General features: G+C 46.9%; 1 protein-coding gene across 1 annotated transcript in view; it reads left to right on the forward strand.

Moving 5' to 3' along the window:
* The window catches only part of LOC120997240 (cytochrome P450 2C14-like), a 183,763-nt gene that overhangs the window by 118,098 nt on the left and 53,500 nt on the right, over positions 1–12,165 (forward strand). The window lies entirely within an intron of this gene.

The raw sequence follows: 12,165 nt of genomic DNA on the forward strand, positions 1-12,165 counted from the left end.
GTTTTTTGCGGAACGCAAAATTCATACGGTCGTGTTCATGAAGCCTTATATTGGAGATAGCCAAGCTGGCATAGCCAGAAAGGAATGCTAGTAGGTCATATGCCCTGTGGTTAAGTGCAACTAGAGGAACCATTAGGGCTCTTTCACACGAGCGGATGCCACAAAGGTAAACCGCTGCATGAAAGAGAGCCAAGCTCCGTTCCGGACAGCAGAGAAACAGAGCATTAACATTATTGATAATTGATAATGCGGATAAAGTTGTCATTCTGATTTTGTAGTAAAAAGGTGACATCAATCATGTTAATGCTCCGTGTCTCTGCTGTCCGGAATGGGACTTGGCTCTCTTTTACGCAGCGGATTAAACGCACGGGATCCGAAGGTGTAAAAGAGCCCTTAAGCCCCTCTCCTTTAGGCTACTTTCACACTTGCGGCAGGACGGATCCGACAGGCTGTTCACCCTGTCGGATCCGTCCTTCCGCTATTTCGCCGTGCCGCCGGACCGGCGCTCTGTCTCCACTGACTATAATGGGGGCGGAGCTCCGGCGCAGTATGGCAGTTCGCGGTGAGAGGCTGCCGGACTAAAAAGTCGGACATGCAGGACTTTTAGTCCGGCGGCCTTTCGCCGTGCACTGCCGTGCTGCACCGGAGCTCCGCCCCATCCCCATTATAGTCAATGGAGACGGAGCGCCGGTCCGGCGGCACGGCAAAATAGCGGAAGGACGGATCCGACAGGGTGAACAGCCTGTCGGATCCGTCTTGCCGCAAGTGTGAAAGTAGCCTTAGCTACAGAATTTAGATACAGGGCTAGGGTGGCAAACCTCATTTTCAGCCCCAGTGAAGGAAAGCCTAGCTCCAACGCTGTCGCCAAAATTACTTTACTTTGTTGGTTTTTAACTTGAAGCTCCTGAAGCTTTTCTGTTAGTCCTACTGAAAATGTAGAAATAAATAAGCAAATGAGTGTTACCATTCTCCTTGCCAAATGGCTATGTCGCTACACAGTCTAAGATCTCATTCACAACGTATTTTTGGTTTGCATCCAAGCCACATTTTTTTGCGGATTTTATGCAGGCCCATACATTTCAATGGGGCCACAAAAACTGCGGATAGCACAACGTGTTTTTCCGCATCTGTATGTCTGTTCCGCAGCCCCACAAAAAGGTTTTCTGAGGACAAGAATAGGCATTGTTACTAGTGTTGAACAAAGCGAAGCATCCAAAGTGGAATTCAGTCTGAAGTTTACCGAAAACTTCTATTTGAAACAAATCTGAATTTCCTCTCACTTCTTGGTAGCAAATCAGTTTTTATAGAATGGCAGTTGCACATGTTAAAAAGCGAAACTAGTAGTAGAGGAGACAAGCCCAGGAGTGCAAGATTACCCATAATGACGTGCAGCCAGCCAATCCACAGCCACACCCTTTGATGTCACAGCCCTATAAAACCTGCTAGGTCTCCCCTATTGTCCTGTGAGCTGAGCATAGGGAGGGACGTGGCAAGCGCTCATGCGCTAGGAACAGTGTGGCTTAAAATGATTAATAGAAGAACATTAGAGAGGGAGAGTGCAGGGTGTCACGGTGTGGTTCACTGTGACAGTTGTGGCTGTGCAGGCTGGCTGCATGCCCTCTCGCGTACTGGCTGCAGGCTGACTCCTGTGTATGCTGGTTGCTTAGAGTTGCATGCTGGCTGCTGTGTTGTATGTGAACTGTTGCTTGTGTTTGTGTCTTCCCACATCCACATCTCTGTGGCTCCTGGCATAGGTGCCATGCAGGCTGGCTTCATGCACTTTGTGTACTGGTTGTGGATGTTCCTATGTATGCTGGTTCTGCAATGTGTGCTGACCGTGGTCTTGTGTGTGAACATAGTGTGAGTATGGATGCATTTGTGCTTGCATCACAGTGTGGTTCTGTCACTCATTGTTGTGTATGCTGGTTGTTGTTTGAGGCTTGCTGGCTCCTCTTTTCTGTGACTGATGTAAACTGACACTTATGACTGTATGTTTTTTGCTTCTTGTTACTCCTGGTTCTGTAGGTTTTAACATTCCCTGATCTGTTCCTTGGTGTAGTTTATGAGGTGCCCTCATTATTGAGCAATTTCTATCTGCGAGCTGTGGGGCTCATAGTCAATCTGTCTTGTGCCTTGCTGGCAGTCTCAGACTGTCCCACAGGGGTACAGGTGAATCCCCTGGTGGGCCCCTGAGCAAGGTGGGCCCCTAGTCTCCCACCTCTGCACAAGTTGCATATAACACAGTAGACTTACTGCACTACATATATATATATATATATATATATATACAGTATATATATATATACAGTACAGACCAAAAGTTTGGACACACCTTCTCATTCAAAGAGTTTTCTTTATTTTCATGACTATGAAAATTGTAGATTCACACTGAAGGCATCAAAACTATGAATTAACACATGTGGAATTATATACATAACAAACAAGTGTGAAACAACTGAAAATATGTCATATTCTAGGTTCTTCAAAGTAGCCACCTTTTGCTTTGATTACTGCTTTGCACACTCTTGGCATTCTCTTGATGAGCTTCAAGAGGTAGTCCCCTGAAAAGGTTTTCACTTCACAGGTGTGCCCTGTCAGGTTTAATAAGTGGGATTTCTTGCCTTATAAATGAGGTTGGGACCATCAGTGGCGTTGAGGAGAGGTGGATACACAGCTGATAGTCCTACTGAATAGACTGTTAGAATTTGTATTATGGCAAGAAAATAGCAGCTAAGTAAAGAAAAACGAGTGGCCATCATTACTTTAAGAAATGAAGGTCAGTCAGTCAGCCGAAAAATTGGGAAAACTTTGAAAGTAAGGGCTATTTGACCATGAAGGAGAGTGATGGGGTGTTGCGCCAGATGACCTGGCCTCCACAGTCACCGGAGCTGAACCCAATCGAGATGGTTTGGGGTGAGCTGGACCGCAGAGTGAAGGCAAAAGGGCCAACAAGTGCTAAGCATCTCTGGGAACTCCTTCAAGACTGTTTTTATGCTTTTATTCTCGCATGTGGAGTGCTGCCTTTTTGCTACTTTGAGATGACTTCTAGTTATAGAAGAAAGCAAGCGAGTATTTGTCACGCTAGTGTGTGGGAGGAAAATACCACACCGAGCATAGGAGGGAAAGGGGATACCGGAATAAGGCCTGGAAACTAGGAAAGGAAGATGGGACACCTCCTAGAGAAAACCCTAATTCCAGTCCTGAAAGACTACCAGTATGAACAGGCCACAAAGGTAGGCAAGTTCATACATCGGTACCTAGAATCCTATCTCACCCTAGAGGACCCTGGAACTAATGTCAGAACTGAGTCTACCTGTTCCTCCAAAGGGAAGGATGAACAGGAGTCTCCCTCAAGCCTAATAACAAACAGGCAAGTGCAATATACACACACACATATATATATATATATTAGTGTTGATCGAGCACCAAAGTGCTCGGGTGCTCGAGTAGAACACCTCGGGATGCTCAGGGGCTCTACCGAGCATCTGAGCACAATGAAAGTCAATGGGAGAACCTGAGCATTAAACCAGGCACCACCTGCTCCAAAGAGGAGAGGGTGTCTGGTGCACATAAAAAGGTTAAGAAATTGATGGAAACACCACTGAAATGGTTCGGGAACAGCATGGGGAGGATGTCTGGATGCATCTTGGACTCCCAGGTCGCTGCTGGGAACGATGTTGTCCGAGTAGTATGCCAATTTTACAGACTGACAATAATACGCACAAAACCAAAGATTAAATTGATTTTAGAGGAAAAATTGTTAGGAGACATTCTTTCTTGTATATTTACTTGTATATAAAGTGCAAGTGCTGCCAAAAATTACAAGGAAGAGGCACTCCGATACAACCTGTATATCACATAAAGGAGGGCCTCATTCACATGGTGGTACAATTGTTCGGGTAGTGGGACTCCTACACTCATGAAGCCTATTCACTAAGTGAAAGGGCTGCCAAAAATTACAAGGGACCAGCACTCCAATACACCCTTTATTACACATAAAGGAGGGAATCGTACATACCCTTGAAAAATTATGATTGATGGCCTGCTCAAAAACATTAGGAGCAAGGGCCTGCTGCTGATCTGACCATCTAAAACATTAGGGGTGAGGGTCTGCTGCTGAGCTGACTCTCTAAAACATTAGGGTCGAGTGCTTGCTGCTGATCTGACCATCGAAAAAATTATGGTTGAAGGTCTGCTGCTGATCTGACCACGGAAAAAATTATGGTTGAGAGCCTGTTGCTGAGCTGACCATAGAAAAAACTGTGGGCGAGGGCCTGCTGCTGAGCTGACCATCGAAAATATTATGGTTGAGGGCCTGCTGCTGAGCTGACCCTCTAAAACATTAGGAGCCAGGGCAGCCTAATAAGTATGTTAATATGATGGAGGAGGAGGAGGAGGTGGATCAGAAAAGGAAGATTGAACCATATACCCTTTTTGTGGTGGGAGGGGTGCATGGGAATACAGTGTATTCAATACACCATAAAAGCCACACAACTCTGGGGTGTTACATCCCCCCTTACTTTGAATCAAACAGTCATCGGCTTGTGCTTAGGATAAGAGGATTAAGCTCTGGGGTACCCAAATTAATAGAAAGTGCTGCATGAAGTACACATAAAGACATACAAAGACAAACATGTAACGGCTACCATAAGGTTCCTGCCCGCATGAGTATGGTGTCTTATTGACAGTTTCCAGTGAACCAACGGTCTGCACTAAGCAATCATTACTGGCTTTCTTTTGAGCTCTAGTACGAAGAAAGCATGGAGGTGTCTTTACTCTGTGGTCCCACCATGGTCTAATGAAATGCCATAAAAATGGAAGGGTGGCTTTATCCTGTATTCCCTTCTCTGCACCAAAGTCTGAGAATAAGGCTTATAGCGTGATCACTATGGTTACTAAGGGTAACTAAAATGGCTCTAAGTTGGAGGCGCCATACCTTAGGCAAAGGCACAGAAGGGGGAGGTATCAGCTTATCCCAATACTTCTGGCAATGTCACGGAAGGTGTACAGCAAACTAGAAGACACAAAAGGAAGTTCCGGCTGACTGGATCCAAAACTAAGGAACCAAAGGGATAGCCCTGCAACAGACCTGGCTCTCTCCCTAAACTGCTCAGCCTATGCAAAATTCTCAATGGTAGAAGATCGCATATCCTCGTACCTCGACTGAATAACCCCTGAACACCCTATAATAGTGAGGGGACACGACCACCGGCTCCCTACACTTGATACGGAGGGAGTCAGGGTCTCCTGGGATCCAGCAAACAGGAAAATACAAATGAATAAACAAAACTTATCTGTAGAAGACTCAGAAGTAGCATCCAGCATGCATATACTCCAGGAAGTTGTATAAACCACAAAGTGATGCAGTATGGGAAGGGATTTAAAGGGATGCAATCAGTGCAACTACATGACAGCTGAGAGAGGCTAACGAGATAAGAAAATGAAAGCAAAACAAAAGGAACCTCAAGGAGGAGGTTCTGAAGGACGTCTGTCAGAGCTTCTCAGATGTCTGGTGGTGACAGTACCCCTCCTTCTACGAGTGGACTCCGGACACTCAGAGCCCACCTTCTCAGGATGGGACCTATGGAAAGCCCTGATGAGACGAGTGGCCTTAATGTCTGTCACTGGGACCCACATCCTCTCCTCAGGACCATAACCCTCCCAATGAACGAGGTACTGGAGAGAACCGCGGACAACACGAGAATCCACAATCGTAGAGACCCGAAATTCAAGATTACCATCAACCATAATCGGAGGAGGAGGCAAAGACGAGGGTACAATGGGTTGGACATAAGGTTTTAATAAGGACTTATGAAAAACATTATGGATCTTCCAAGTCTGAGGAAGATCAAGACGGTAGGCAACAGGATTGATGACGGACAAGATTTTGTAAGGCCCAATAAACTTAGGACCCAACTTCCAGGAGGGAACCTTCAATTTGATATTCTTAGTAGACAACCATACCAGATCACCAACATTCAGGTCCGGACCAGGCACACGTCTCTTATCCGCCACACACTTATATCTCTCACTCATGCTCTTTAGATTATCCTGAATCTTATGCCAAATCTATGACAAAGATGAGGAGAATCTGTCCTCATCAGGTAAACCAGAAGACCCCTCTCCAGAGAATGTCCCAAACTGCAGATGAAACCCATATGCACCAAAAAATGGTGACTTATCAGAGGACTCCTGACGACGGTTATTTAAAGCAAACTCAGCAAGGGACAAAAAAGAACACCAATCCTCCTGATTCTCCGCCACAAAACAGCGCACATATGTCTCCAGATTCTGATTGACGGGCTCTCTCTGACCATTCGACTGCGGGTGGAAAGCAGAAGAGAATGACAACCGAACCCCCAAGCGAGAACAGAAAGCCTTCCAGAATCTGGAAACAAACTGTGTGCCCCTATCAGAGACTATGTCTGAAGGAATACCATGCAATTTGACAATGTGATCAATAAATGCCTGCGCCAGCGTCTTAGCATTGGGCAAGCCAGGAAAAGGAATGAAATGCACCATTTTGCTAAAACGGTCCACCACCACCAGAATCACAGTCTTCCCCGAGAAACGAGGCAGGTCCGTAATGAAGTCCATGGACAGATGTGTCCAAGGACGGGAAGGAATGGGTAACGGAAGGAGAGGACCTGATGGCCGTGAATGAGGGATTTTGGCATGAGTGCAGGTCTCGCAGGCTGCCACAAAACCCTCAACCGACTTACGAAGCGCCGGCCAACAGAATCTCCGAGCGATGAGATCCTTTCACAACCAGACAGTTGAGAAGCTCTGACAGGAGCTTTCCAGATCCTCCTCCTTGAGTTTCTTTGTTTTGGTTAAGTTCCTCATCTCGTTAGTCTATCTCAGCTGTCATGCAGTTGGACTGATTGCTTCCCTTTAAGTTCCTCCCCATGATGCATTAGGTTCCGGCTTATACAACTTCCTGGAGTGTGTGTGCTTGCTGTTTCTATTTCCCAGTCCTCTGCAAGATAAGTGCTGTTCCTTTATTTGTGATTTTCTGTCTGCTGGATTTTCAGGTGACCCTGACTCCCTCCGTGTCTAGTGTAGAGAGCCGGTGGTCGTGTCCCCTCACTATTGTAGGGTCTTCAGGTATTAGATAGCCGAGGTACGTGGATATGCGCCCATCCACCTTTGGGGTGTTCGCATAGGCTGAGCAATTAGGGAGAGTGGCAGGTGTTTTGTAGGGGTCTCCCTTTTGTTCCTTAGTTGTGGATCCAGTGAGTCATTATTGTATTGCATTGTCTTGTTTCCTGTACACCTTCCGTGACACTATAAGCCGCCAAAACCGTCTCAAGCATGGATCCGGTTTCACTTTTGGCTGAGCGCTTCCAGGGTCTTTCATTGGAGGTAGCTGATCTCCGTAAGACTTTTTCTCAGTTTCAAGTGACCGGTTCAGCTTGCGTTCATGGAGTTTGTTCTGAGCCTAAGATCTCGCTCCCGGATACGTTCTCCGGGGGTAGTGAGTATTTTGTGCGTTTAAGAGAGGCTTGCAAACTCCATTTTCGCCTTCTTCCCCATTCCTCTGGTGATGAAGAACGGAGGGTGGGGATCATTATATCGCTGCTCAGGGGTAACGCTCAATCCTGGGCCTTTTCGCTGCCGGAGGGGGCACGGCCCCTCCGTTCAGTGGATGAATTCTTTTTAGCCCTGGGTCAGATATATGATGATCCGGATCGTATTGCTCTGGCTGAGTCTAGACTACGTCTGTTATGCCAGGGTAAACAATCCGCAGAGATATACTGCTCAGAATTTCGGAGATGGGCAGCTGATACTGGTTGGAATGATGCTGCACTCCGAAGTCAATTTTGCCATGGTCTTTCAGAGGGATTGAAAGATGCATTTGCCTTTCATGAGAGACCTACCTCCTTGGATTCTGCTATGTCTCAGGCCGTTCGTATTGACAGGCGTCTTAGAGAGAGAGGAGAGATCTCTCCTTCCTGTCATACTCAGTCCCGGGACAGTGCAGCGGTCTCTTTCTGTGCGCAGGGGTCTCAGTCGCTGTCAGCCTCTTCTAAGCAGGAGCCCATGCAGCTGGGGTTGATTGCCTCTGACAATAGAAGATTCGGCCCGCATGGGAGGGTTTGTTTTTGTTGTGGGGTTGAGGCGGAAATTGAAGGTTTTCCGTTTGCTTGTAGTTCCCGTTTTGTCCTGCCTGCTAGGGTGGCGCTAGAGAGCAAGAATATTTTTTGTGAGATTTTTGTGGATAGTGGAGCAGCTGTCAATCTCATTGATAATCAATTTGCAATAAATCATGGTTTCCAGGTATGCACTTTGGGAAAGGATATTCCTGTTTTTGCTATTGATTCCGCTCCACTTTCTCAGAAATCATTAAAGGGCATAGTTCACAATATCCGTTTAATTGTGAGTGATGCTCATGTTGAGGATGTGTCATGTTTCATCCTTAGCGGTTTGCCTACTCCTCTAGTGTTGGGGCTACCCTGGCTCACTAAACATAACCCCACCATTGATTGGCAAGCGAGGCAAATAAATGGTTGGAGTGACTTTTGCAGAGAGAATTGCCTCATGACATCTGTTTCAGAGGTTTCTACTAAGACTGTACCACCTTTCCTCTCTGAATTTTTGGATGTCTTCTCTGAGAGTGGAGTTCAGGATTTGCCCCCGCACAGGGAGTACGATTGCCCTATTAATCTCATCCCAGGCGCCAAGCTGCCCAAATCTCGTTTATACAATCTTTCCCAACCTGAGAGGGTCGCTATGCGTGCTTATATCTCTGAGAGTCTGAGAAAAGGACACATACGACCCTCGAAGTCACCTGTTGCCGCTGTTTTTTCTTTGTTAAGAAAAAAGATGGTTCTTTAAGACCTTGTCTGGATTTCAGGGAGCTGAACAGTATCACTATTCGTGACCCTTATCCGCTTCCTCTGATCCCGGACCTGTTTAACCAGGTTGTTGGGGCTAAAGTCTTTTCCAAATTAGACCTAAGAGGGGCATACAACCTGGTCAGGGTCAGAGAAGGAGACGAATGGAAGACGGCTTTCAATACCCCTGAGGGCCATTTTGAGAATTTGGTTATGCCTTTTGGTTTGATGAATGCCCCAGCCGTTTTTCAGCATTTCGTGAACAGCATTTTTTATCATTTAATGGGAAAATTTGTATTAGTGTATTTGGATGACATTTTGATTTTTTCTCCTGATTTCAAGACTCATAAGGAACATTTACGTCAGGTCTTGCTCATCCTGCGGGAGAATAAATTATACGCGAAACTGGAAAAATGTGTGTTTGCGGTTCCAGAAATGCAATTTCTGGGGTTTCTTCTCTCCGCTTCTGGTTTTCGCATGGACCCCGAGAAGGTCCGCACTGTGCTTCAGTGGGAGCTTCCTGAGAATCAGAAGGCGCTGATGCGTTTTTTGGGCTTTGCCAATTATTACAGGAAATTTATTTTGAATTATTCCTCTGTTAAACCACTCACTGATATGACCAGAAAGGGGGTAGATTTTTCTTCCTGGTCGGTAGAGGCGCATAAGGCCATTTCTAATATCAAGGAGAGTTTTGCTTCCGCTCCCATCCTGGTACAACCTGATATTTCGTTACGCTTCATAGGTGAGGTTGATGCTTCTGAGGTAGGGGTGGGTGCGGTCTTGTCTCAGGGTTCCTCTCCTGCCAAATGGCAACCATGTGCCTTTTTCTCGAAGAAACTCTCCTCTGCAGAAAGAAATTATGATGTGGGAGATAGGGAATTGTTGGCCATCAAGTTGGCTTTTGAGGAATGGCGCCATTGGCTAGAGGGAGCCAGACACCCTATTACCGTGTTTACTGACCATAAAAATCTGGCCTACTTGGAGTCAGCCAAGCGTCTGAACCCGAGACAGGCCAGATGGTCTTTGTTCTTTTCAAGGTTTAATTTTGTTGTCACGTTCCGCCCTGGGGTTAAGAATGTGAAGGCAGATGCCCTGTCACGTTGTTTTCCGGGAGGTGGGAATTTTGAAGACCCGGGTCCCATTTTGGCTGAAGGTGTGGTGGTCTCTGCTCTTTTTCCTGAATTGGAGGCAGAGGTGCAGGCAGCCCAGTCAGAGGCTCCTGATCTTTGTCCTCCTGGGAGGTTGTTTGTGCCTCTGGCTTTGAGACACAAGATTTTTAAGGAACACCACAATACGGTCCTTGCTGGGCACCCGGGGGCAAGAGCCACACTGGATCTCATCGCTCGGATATTCTGGTGGCCTGCGCTTCGTAAGTCGGTTGAGGGTTTTGTGGCAGCTTGCGAGACTTGCGCTCGTGCCAAAGTCCCTCATTCACGGCCATCAGGTCCTCTCCTTCCCTTACCCATTCCTTCCCGTCCTTGGACACATCTGTCCATGGACTTCATAACGGACTTGCCTCGTTCCTTGGGGAAGACTGTGATTCTGGTGGTGGTGGACCGTTTTAGCAAAATGGTGCATTTCATCCCTTTTCCTGGTTTGCCCAATGCTAAGACGCTGGCGCAGGCATTTATTGACCACATTGTCAAATTGCATGGTATTCCTTCAGACATAGTCTCTGATAGGGGCACGTAGTTTGTTTCCAGATTCTGGAAGGCATTCTGTTCTCGCTTGGGGGTTCGGTTGTCATTCTCTTCTGCTTTCCACCCGCAGTCGAATGGCCAGACAGAGCGCGTCAATCAGAATCTGGAGACATATCGGCGCTGTTTTGTGGCGGAGAATCAGGAGGATTGGTGTTCTTTTTTGTCCCTTGCTGAGTTTGCTTTAAATAACCGTCGTCAGGAGTCCTCTGATAAGTCACCATTTTTTGGTGCATATGGGTTTCATCCGCAGTTTGGGACTTTCTCGGGAGAGGGGTCTTCTGGTTTACCTGATGAGGACAGATTCTCCTCGTCTTTTTCATCTATTTGGCAAAAGATTCAGGATAATCTAAAGAGCATGAGTGAGAGATATAAGCGTGTGGCAGATAAGAGACGTGTGCCTGGTCCGGACCTGAATGTTGGTGATCTGGTGTGGTTGTCTACGAAGAATATCAAATTGAAGGTTCCCTCCTGGAAGTTGGGTCCTAGGTTTATTGGGCCTTACAAGATCCTGTCTGTCATCAATCCTGTTGCCTACCGTCTTGATCTTCCTCAGACTTGGAAGATCCATAATGTTTTTCATAAGTCCTTATTGAAACCTTATGTTCAACCTATTGTACCCTCGCCTTTGCCTCCTCCTCCGATTATGGTTGATGGAAATCTTGAATTTCAGGTCTCTAGGATTGTGGATTCTCGTCTTGTCCGCGGTTCCCTCCAGTACCTCGTTCATTGGGAGGGTTATGGTCCTGAGGAGAGGATGTGGGTCCCAGTGACGGACATTAAGGCCACTCGTCTCATCAGGGCTTTCCATAGGTCCCATCCTGAGAAGGTGGGCCCTGAGTGTCCAGAGTCCACTCGTAGAGGGAGGGGTACTGTCACAACCAGACAGTTGAGAAGCTCTGACAGGAGCTTTCCAGATCCTGCTCCTTGAGTTTCTTTGTTTTGGTTAAGTTCCTCATCTCGTGAATCTATCTCAGCTGTCATGCAGTTGGACTGATTGCTTCCCTTTAAGTTCCTCCCCATGATGCATTAGGTTGCGGCTTATACAACTTCCTGGAGTGTGTGTGCTTGCTGTTTCTATTTCCCAGTCCTCTGCAAGATAAGTGCTGTTCCTTTATTTGTGATTTTCTGTCTGCTGGATTTTCAGGTGACCCTGACTCCCTCCGTGTCTAGTGTAGGGAGCCGGTGGTCGTGTCCCCTCACTATTGTAGGGTCTTCAGGTATTAGATAGCCGAGGTACGTGGATATGCGCCCATCCACCTTTGGGGTGTTCGCATAGGCTGAGCAATTAGGGAGAGTGGCAGGTGTTATGTAGGGGTCTCCCTTTTGTTACTTAGTTGTGGATCCAGTGAGTCATTATTGTATTGCATTGTCTTGTTTCCTGTACACCTTCCGTGACAGATCCACTGTGGCTCTTGCCCCCGGGTGCCCAGCAAGGACAGTATCCTGTGTCTTAAAGCGAGAGGCACAAACAACCTCCCAGGAGGACAAAGATCAGGAGCCTCTGACTGGGCTACCTGAACCTCTGCCTCCAATTCAGGATAAAGAGCAGAAACCACCACACCTTCAGCCAAAATGGGACCCGGGTCTTCAAAATTCCCACCTTCACATTCTTAACCCCAGGGCGAAAG

The sequence above is a fragment of the Bufo bufo genome, chromosome 4 (assembly GCF_905171765.1).
Source record: "Bufo bufo chromosome 4, aBufBuf1.1, whole genome shotgun sequence".
Classification (NCBI taxonomy): domain Eukaryota; kingdom Metazoa; phylum Chordata; class Amphibia; order Anura; family Bufonidae; genus Bufo; species Bufo bufo.